We start from the raw sequence: 10,325 nt of genomic DNA, 5'->3' as shown, positions 1-10,325 counted from the left end.
AGGACCTTAATGTATATTGAAGTTGATGAGATGAAAAAGTTTTATTCTATTACTACTGTCTGTTGTGTAAGCTGTCACCCCCCCATCCCACCATCAAATTGATGCTGTTTTAATAATTACATCAAACATTTATTCTGCTATGTGAACTAGTATACATTTGTATAGTTTGCTTTGCTATGTTTTTGCGTTTGTGTCTCCAGCCGACAAAGTTGGGTAAAGTCCACTACTAAAGGTTTTAATTGGCAGGAGTATTCATCACTATTTTCTCTAAAATTCTCCAAGATCATAGTGCAACACAGAATACTTGTCCCTCTTGAAATATTACTTGTCCAAAAGAATAGAATAAGAATGAATAAAAAAATAATTCCTAGTGAATGTGGCAACTTCAAAACCATTAGATTAAAGCTGAACTCCAATAGTTTTTTAATTGCAAGTAATTATGTATTTATAGATGTCTGCAGGTTCTGTTTTAATTAAAATTATTTTTGACATAGGAGGAAGGCAGTCAAGTATGTAAAACTTTGCTTTAATAGCACAATGAATCAGTACTTGTCATAGAAGTTTATAATAGAAAACAAAAACAAGGCAGGGTTATTAAAGGTGTAGTAACCATTTTCGTGCATTAAAGGCCCACCTGACAACCTAGCTACAAACCACAACAACAGCACTAAACAGACAGAGAATCTCCTCCCAACTCAAGTCATTCCATGCGGATAAAATAATGAAGAGTAAGGCAAGACTTGAACCTTACCTGTTATAATCTGTCCACCTTTACAGCAGGAATTTACAGCCTGCTAGACACATACAATTTTCAGAAGGCTAACTGGTTTGGGCATGTTGCTTTGTTTCTTTAACTGGCTGAGAAACAAAGCCTGGAAGGTTTAGCAAGTTATATAGCATATGTGAGCTTCTACATCATGGCCAAAAAATGACCCACAAAAGCAAATTTTCCAGTTCAGTACTTGATCTATTCCTAAATATCATTAATATAGCAGAGTCAAGCTGCTGTTACAGAGTTTGTGTCTTGAAAACCCTAGACCTCCGGGGTTGACCACATGGGCTTTTTTCCAGATAATGTATGCATTTCCTCTGTTGCTGACCATCACATGTAAAGTGCTGCTATGCAGAATGTGGGGTACATATTTGAGTAATTGATTCCCTTTTGCAAGTTTACACATCTTGCACAATGTAAGACCAGGACTGGATTTAGAATAAAAAGCAGCCCTGGAAATATTTGGACACCAGCCCCATATATTTTATAGCATGGTTGGGCTTATGTGCCAACCAGGGGTGTAACTAGAAACTAGAAGCCACGGGGCCCCTAAGCAACTGTAACTACGGGGTACTTACCTTCCGTTCCCCCGAACCGCCGTTCTACTGAAGCCCCTCGTCGCCTGTAGCCGCTGGCAGGTTTCCTGAACGCAGACTGCATGAACTCTGGCTCTGTACACACGCGCACCACCGTGTGGCCTCTTATAGACACTACACCTATGCGTTCCAAGCCTCCGTTTCATGCGGGGCGGGAAATACAATTAGTAGGTCTATTTAAACCTGGCTGTTGCACTAGCTCATTGCCTGTGATAGTGCCTTGTGCATGTTGGCTGTGTTTATTAAATACTTTGTGATTTTGGCTTCTGACCTTGGCTTGTTTTTGACGTTCCTGTATATCTCCTGTGTTTGACCCGGCTTGTTTTTGATTATCCTGTCCTTGCCTACTCCCGGCCTCGGCTCCGTGTAACGACTACTCTTTTGCCTGCTGCAACCATTATACTGCTCTGCTCCCGTTCCGGTGGATGATACCAGGTTCCTGCACTGCTGGTCCTCTAGCCGTGACAGCAACTTGTCAGTGATCCTAAGCAGTTTGTCTGTGCCATCTTTATCCCCAAACAGCCTGTCTGTGCCACCTCTGCCCCCTAAACAGCCTTCCTGTGCCACCTTTGCCCACTAAACAGTTTTCCTGTGCCACATCTGCCCCTTTACCAACCTTCCTGTGCCATCCCTGCCACTTAAACAATCTGCTGTGTCATTTCTGCCCCAAATGCTTATACATTCATTCATTTACTCACTTACCCTCCCTCTAGCACCCCCTTACCTCATCTGCAGATTTCTCTGCTTCAGAGGCCGGCCAAGCAACACTGAAGCTGATGACTATGCAGGAGGGGGATACAAGATATTCACAACAATGTATGTATATTTGTGTATTTGGAGTAATGTGTAATTTGTGTAATTTGGATGTGTGTGTGACATACAGTGTATATTTATATATATCCTGTATATGTTGAAAGTCCCTCCCCCACTTCCTGTGGCTTTGTCTCCAGGTGTTCTAACCATGCTCATTGTACAATCCCTGAAAGAAATACCAAAATCTTCTTCAGTTACAATGTGATTTACGTCTGTGTAGCATAGCTTGAAAACATGCTCAAGGCAAAATCCTGACCTCCACTCTTTATCCTTGAGGATGAATACCCAAAATACATGTTCTTATATATAGCAACTCAACGCTTAACACAAATGAAATTGATATTGTATATTATATAACAAAAAAAATATTTTCTTTCAGTCTAACACATGAAAACACACCAATTAGCAGAAGGATTGGTATCATGAGGGACAACTGTCACCTTTGACATTATTGAACAAATACATAGATACATGCAAACAATAAGTGAACAGTTAACTTGACAAACGTTATAATTATTAAAGAGGCAGTTAACCATATAGTGGAAAAGAATACATTTTCACCTGTAAATGTTCTGCAACATACAGTATATTAGCTTTGTGTTGCAAAAGCACTTGAAAATGATTAGACTTGGCCAAATGTCTTGTTTTGTTTTTGATCTGTCGGTTTTTGGACAATACATTTTGTTTCCTGCCCTTTCGGTTTGGACGAAATTCTGAGGGCTTTTTTAATTCGGGAACTTGCACTCATTCTCTCTCACAATCTCTCAATGTCTTCCTATTTTACTCAATGCTTCCTTGTAGCTATCTTATTTCCCCACGGCTGGCTTCTTTTCTGGCCTCTTCTTGTTCTTCTGTCTTCTTGTTCCTCTGTAGAAGCATTTATCCACCTCTTTCTCTGCAACTCTATTTGCATTATTCTGGCCTCTTGGTGGATTTCCGCATAAAGGTGGAGAACCAGGGACAGCCTCTCCCACGTTCCTCCAATCGGGTGCGCCTGAAGGCTCTGCCCTTTTGCGGAAGTTCACTGGCCAAAGTTCTCTACTATTATATTCGCCTGATCTGCCAGCCTACTCAAGGACTAATATCTATTTTTACCTGTAACAGAGCCTCCTCGCTCTTGGGATCGCCTGTTCCGGTGTCAGGTACGTGTGATTACTTTGTTTCTTTCTTTTTCTTTCTCTATCACTCTACCTTCCTTTCTTCTCTTTGTCTTTCTTTCCCAGTTGCTCTTTCTTCTCTTTCAGCCCCTCACTTGCTGTAGTTTTACAGGGTGAAGATATTCTATGGTAAGTGCTCCGGTGTCGGTTAAGTGTGAGACTAACTTTCTTTCTTTTTCTCTCTCTATCACTCTTTCTACCTTCCTTTCTTCTCTTTGTCTTTCTCCGTTGCTCTCTTCTCTTTCACTCTCTTTCAGTAAATCCCTCTATTTCTGTCCTTCTCTGGTATTCTTTTTTTTACACTTGGGGTTGGGAGGGTTAGCTGGAAATATCACAATGCAGATTGTACAATTATATATATATATATATATATATATTTGTGTGGTTAAACTAAATGAGAGAGAGGGAAATTACGGTAAAAATCCTTAGTGCTCAAGTGTAAAAAAGTGACCCTTAGTCCAATCAAAATGGACTCCACTATGAATTTAACATGACAATATGGCTGGAATCCCCTTTAAGCAGGTGATAAGAAGCCAAACCGAGACTGAGTGATCTAAGCCACAATAGATTGAATATTTGACACCAATCATATCAAAGCAATAAAAGCCTAATAATTTCCATGTAGTAAGTTTTAGGTAGGTATGAATAAAATAAAGTATTGTAGATTTTGGATTAAAACTAATTAAATTTTTTTAATTAAATTAAACAAAATTTGCCAATTTCATCAATTCGTACGAATTAGGTTGGATCCCCAAGGAAACAAACGAAAACAAAGCAAGGGGCTCCAAATTTTCATTTGAATTCCGTTGTTTTTTTCCATCCCCTTCATTCACGTGTTCATGTGCTGCACTTAGTTTACTTGGCCAACCACTGTGTCTGTGGTCCTCAGCATTGCCTCTTTGTGCTTCTTCACAGGAGCTTAGACAACACTTTCGAAAACCCCTCTCTGTCTTAAAATGTCTGCCTTGCTGATGCAGTATAACTACCTCGTGTCTTGTAGCTGTTCTCAGTCTTGCCATGGTGTATGACTTTTGACATTAAACTTCAGCAACCTAAGCTTGTAAGCGAGTTTCTCACCCAGTTTTATTTCTCCTACACATCTGTTTCTCTTTTTGTTAATGATTGTGGTCACCTCAATTAGCACCTGTTTGCTAAAATCGTTTAATCATTCACTAACTAACTGCATGCCAACAAAATCCCCGACTTTGTGTCAGTATACCTAGAAGACCTGATGCTGTTTTGAAGGCAGTGTAGTTACACCAAATATTGATTTGATTTAGATATTTCTTCTGTTCACTCACTTTGCATTGTGTTAAATGATAAAAAATTAACTATTAACATGTCTATTTTTGAAAGCATTCTTACATTTTTTCACACCTGCCTAAAACGTATGCATAGTACTATATGTACCCAACTCTATGTTCCAACAAACTCCTCATTAGATCCAATATTCTTAATGTACTCCTTAATCTTGCATGGTATTTTATGCCATTGTTTATTCATGAGAATTATAACTAATTTCTCTTCCCAATCTTTTATAGACACATTTGTGAATTTTAAGTTACAGGTGTTTTTCTGCTCAGTATTTATGCTTTCATGTCTCCTGATGTCTCCTGATGAATTTTACATGATTTTTTTTATATAGTTTGTTATTTATTATTAATAGTCTATGAGGAGATGTGCTGCAATTCATTTTTATAGAATTATTCTATAAAAAAGATTGTTATAGAAAAGAAAGACTAATAGGCAAATTAGCAAGTCCCTGGCTGTGGACCACAACTCAGCACAGACCTGTTTTTGGAAGCCAACTGGACAAGACAATAACCAGGTGATCGAACCCATATAAAAAATATTTTGATGCAATAACATTGAACTCTCTACTTCCCAGGTAGCATATATGAGTCATATAATATGACAGCCTCTATAATTGTCTGCAAGGTTGTACTCAGTGGTAACCCTTTTTAAAATGTTTAGACATAATCCTTTAAAACCAGTACAGGGCAAATCCTAAACGAGTGATTGGGGCCATTATATATATATATATATATATAATATAAATATTCCAAGTACAAACATTTAAAGACATGCAATGATGAAGTAAAACAAGTTGTTCTAGTGTCTCATGAATACAAACTCAAACTAAAATGAGGATGATGCTAGATAATGAAAGTGCCAGTAGAACTTCCTGCACTTTGTGTTCACATCAGAGATGTAGGCTAATGGCAAGAATATCAATTTATCTATTACTGCCTAATAGAAATACCGTACATACCCTACAAAATCAAAAAGAGAGATTTGATAACTGTAAAACTTTCATGAGCAGCTTATTAGCTTATGTCAACGCCTCAGAATGAATTTAAAAAATAAAGCAGGAAATAAGTTAAGTCATTAGATTCTATTGAAAATAAGAAATCAAAGAATCAAATCACCATAGCAACAATGCCATCCTTGGATGCTGGTATCTGAATGATGTATTCCTATAGTAATCTGCATCTCCATCATTTTTACTATGGATCATGTAAAAGCTCAGCTGCTGATGACAAATTAGGCTGTAAAAGAATGCAATTTTATATATCAACTTATTGTGCTTTCAGTGAATGCAGAAGTAACAACTTTAATGCCAGCAAGTCATGCTTATAAACAATACATCTTTCAGTGTTTATGTGGTTAAATATTATTTTTGGTAATAGTGATTTTGTGAATGATTGAAAATCAATATTAAAAAATATATATATTTAGGGTAGGTCTGTGTATAGTGATATTGTGGCCATCACAATATTGTTGAATTTATGCTACCTACTTTAGCTTTCTGGAATAACTCAGGAATCAAGAGGAAATACTGTGTATTTTGTTGGACTTCTAGAGGCTTTCAAAAGACGATGAATCACATGGTGGGGTGCATGTGCAGCGCTTACCTGGAGCGCTATGGCACCGGGATGCACTATGGGAAGAAGCCAAGGAGGTGGAGGCAGTGTCATGTGTTGGGCAATGTTCTCCTTGGAAAGATTTGCTCCTGCCATTCATGTGGATGTTACTTTGACACTTACCAGCTACCTAAGCATTGTTGCAGACCATGTACACCCTTTCATGGACACCGTCTTCCCCGATGGCATTGGCGTCTTTCATCAGGAAAAATGGCTCAGGAATGGTTTGAGGAACACAACAATGAGTTTGAGGTGTTGACTTGACCTCCAAATTCCTCAGATCTCAGTCCAATTGAGCATCTGTGGGCTATGCCTGACAAACACGTTCGATCCATGGAGGCCCCACCTCGCAACTTAAAGGTCGTGCTAAGGTCGTGGTGCCAGATAATGCAGCACACCTCCAGAGGTCTAGTGGGGTCCATGTCACTTCCATCCAAGAAGATGATTACACAGTCCTGCACATGCCACTGGAGCCCTCTGGATAGCGATGACAGGAGAAACAACCATTCTAAGGAGGCTTTTACACTTCAAAGGAGCTGAATCCTCTTGTCCAAAGTCACGGGAGAGTTTTCCCAAGGTCTTAGAAGAAGTATCTAAAGTGGCCTCATATGGGCTAGGAACACTAGCTTGCTGGCTGGCATAAGCCCAAGAAGGACCATTATCTAAAGGATTGCCACTGAACTGGCACAGAGAAGGCCTCTGACCAAACACTGAATCAGAACCTTCTTGTCTGAAGGGAGGAAGGTAGCGCATAGAATTATTTCTATGATCATGCCCCAAAACAACAGTTTCTGGCACAGCAAAAGATGAGACACATTGAGGTTGACCAGCGTAGATCTTTTAACAACTTCAGTACTTGGGTAATGTAATCTTGTACAATGTGTTTTGATTGTGCCACTAGGAACAAACCCCGGAGTGGAGGCAAGGCCAATTGGAAGAGAAGTGAAGAAGTAAGATGCCTTCAGAAAAAGGAGGGGTCAAATGTAGGATGAGCCTTCTTGATGAAAACATGGAGGTAGGCATCTTGTAAATCCAGGGTGGCGTGCTAGTCTCTTCGGTAGTCCCAAGGCACACTTTAGGGACTCTGTCTTGAATTTCGTGGTGGGTGGGCTGGCTGGTCGGGGCCAGTGGCGCACTGAAGTGGGCGATGCGGCTGCATGACCGTCACCGCTGTCTTTAACACAGGGCAAAGGTCCACACCAACCATGATCGCAGGGGTCGCAACTGTGACCCAGCCCGCTACTTTAAGGGGTGGAGGCGACCTCCGCGATCACTTTTGTAGGGGCCTTGCTGCTAACTTGTGCATTGCTCGCATAATGGGGATGGGAGGTGTATAGACTCATGAAAGGGAACCAATTAGTCAGATATAGATCTCCCATGCATCTCCCATAAATCAACGACAATACATGGAAAATACATATTTTTTTATTGTTGTGGCTTAGCCCCTCCGGATGTGGGTGGCAGTGTGGCAGAGCCTGTACTGGTGTGTGTGTTTGGGTGTCAGTGTGGCAGAGCACGTCCTGATGTGTGTTTGGGTGTCAGTGTGGCAGAGCCTATCCCGGTGTGTGTGTGTGTGTGTGTAAGCTTACAATTACAAACCATGCCTAGGGGTACCTAGTGGGGAAGATGCACCTTATGTGTTATTTACTCTATTTTTTAATAAGCAGATCTTATTACAAAGGTATAGTCACAGAAACCTGGATGGTGGTTGGGATCTTCAGAGTCTGTGAAACCAATTTAATTGTAAGGTCTGATTTAATTGTAAGGCCTACAGGGGACAATTCCCTTTGGTTTCACAGTCATTACCCCTTAAGGGAGAACCTTTTACATACACACTGGCAGAACTGGGACTTTTTCATCTAAAAGTTTTTGCAGTAGCAAATGTTTTGATTCCATTATGTCTAATCTCTAATTTGGGCCTTTTAACACTTTTAGTTTCTGGGATTTTAGTACGAATAATGTGATAAAAAAGAATGATTTATAGTCATTTGGATGGCAACTCAGTTATGTATGAGGGGTGCGTGTGGGAACAAGAGCTTGACCATGTATATATGGGGTTGGTGTCCAAATGTTTCCAGGGCTGCTTTTCATTCTCAGTCAGGCCCTGTTTGAGATGATCGTGGAGGAGATCTCATGCACAGGAAAACACAGTTTTAGTCTAGCATAGCCTGAGAATAGGAGGTCAACTTTAGCATCTTCTAGTTGATCTTCCAAGTTAAGGATAGAACGCACAGCTGTGATAAGCTTGTCTACTTTTTTTTTGAAAGTGAAAATAAATCAATAATTTTATTTTTAACAGTCTTTTTGAATTTTGCAACCCAGGAAAATTATCTATTACATTGTTAAAATACATATTTCTTTGGTCAATTTTTGGAAGGTCAAAACATTTTTAGAGAGCCACACATATAGGTGTAATAACCCATACAAAACATTACATTAAACAGTGCAACACTCTGAATCACCATTGAGAAAGGGGAATCACCATGTAACAGCTGTCCTGTCACTGTGTATTATTTTTTTGTTGCATTGATTTTGGGGAATTTTTGTACTTTTGAACGACTTTATTGATGATTTTTGTAAATATATGCTTTCTTTGGAACGAAGTTTGGAATAAATATAATTTTTTTTTAAACGACTTGATTCTGTGCACCTCCTTCATCCAAGTCAGTTTACTTACTAAGAAATCTGTTATCATTTGATAATGGATACAATCCATTTAGAAAATGGTGAACCTTTGTTTGCATGGGTATTGATATCAGAATACTTAAATAGTTCAAGGAGAGAAAAAAAATTACCAGAATCTTGAAGTTAAATATATTTATGTCTATCCAGATAACACGATAGTTATAAGACTAGTAAGAAACACCGCACCCTAATTGCTTCTAGAGTTGTATTAAAGGGGGGGGGGGCTCCAAAATTAATAAAAGGAATGGAGCACTTTAGTTATGAGGAAAGGTTAATTAATTTCAATCTATTTAGTTTCGAAAAACAGCGCCTCAGAGGGGATATGATAGATGATATATATAAATTGTATTCAGGGCCAATACAAACCATTGTCTGGAAACCTATTCGTAAACTATGCATAGGACACGTGGTCACGAATTTAGACTGGAAGAAAGGAAAATGTTTTTACAGTTAGGACAATAAGGATGTGGAATTCTCTGCCTGCAGGTAGTTTTATCAGAGTCTGTATAGACATTTAAACAGCAACTGGATGAATACTTGCAAAACATAATATTCAAGGATATAATTTTTAAATTATGGGGAAACAGCTTCTGGATCCAAGGAGAGATCTGACTGCCATTCTGTGGTCAAGAAGGATTTTTGGTTCCTAGTTTGTTGCAAGAGCTACAAACTGGATTTTGTTTGCCTTCTTTTGGATCAACAGCAATTAACAGATATGGGAAAGACTGAACTTGATGGACGCATGTCTCTTTCAGCCTATGTAACTATATTGTTTAAAAAATGGAACAACTTCGAATTACAGACATGTTTTATTTGTGTGCTTGTTATACTGAATGTTTTACTGTTCCATTTCCTTGCCACTTAGTAATTTGTCTTTTCAAAGCCACTGACTCTGGCAGAAAAGGTCACACAAGAGCCAAAACCACTGGCACTATATACAAATAACAAGACATGAAATTGTGGTAAATTAATTATAAGTAGTCAATATTTCATTATATACAGACGAATAATACATGTATCCTGTTATCAAGGATACCGTGATTCAGGGCTGGACTTGGGTTAATTAGGCGATCTTGGCATCTACAGGCCGGTGGCCACCCAATGATGTAGGTGCACACAATGCCCTGATATGAGAGGCTGCATGTTGCATTTTTAAGCTAATGCAGCTAGACATATCCAGCTGGTGGCCACACACTGCAGCAACCAATCTGCCGCTGGAGCAGCAGATAAGGTGAATACATAGTGCTGTTATCAGGCGGTCCACTGGCATTTGCATGGAGTGCCAGATGGCCAGTCTGGGCCTGGTGTCATGCTCTGTATACTGCATGAAAGCATATAATAAATAAAATAGTCCTTTGCATAATACTGAGATGTTTAT

The sequence above is a fragment of the Sceloporus occidentalis genome, unplaced genomic scaffold (genome assembly GCF_023333645.1).
Source record: "Sceloporus occidentalis isolate IW3139 unplaced genomic scaffold, rSceOcc1.0.p SCAF_61, whole genome shotgun sequence".
Classification (NCBI taxonomy): Eukaryota; Metazoa; Chordata; class Lepidosauria; order Squamata; family Phrynosomatidae; genus Sceloporus; species Sceloporus occidentalis.
The sequence above is the reverse complement of the archived record's forward strand: the minus strand, read 5'-3'. Positions refer to the sequence as shown.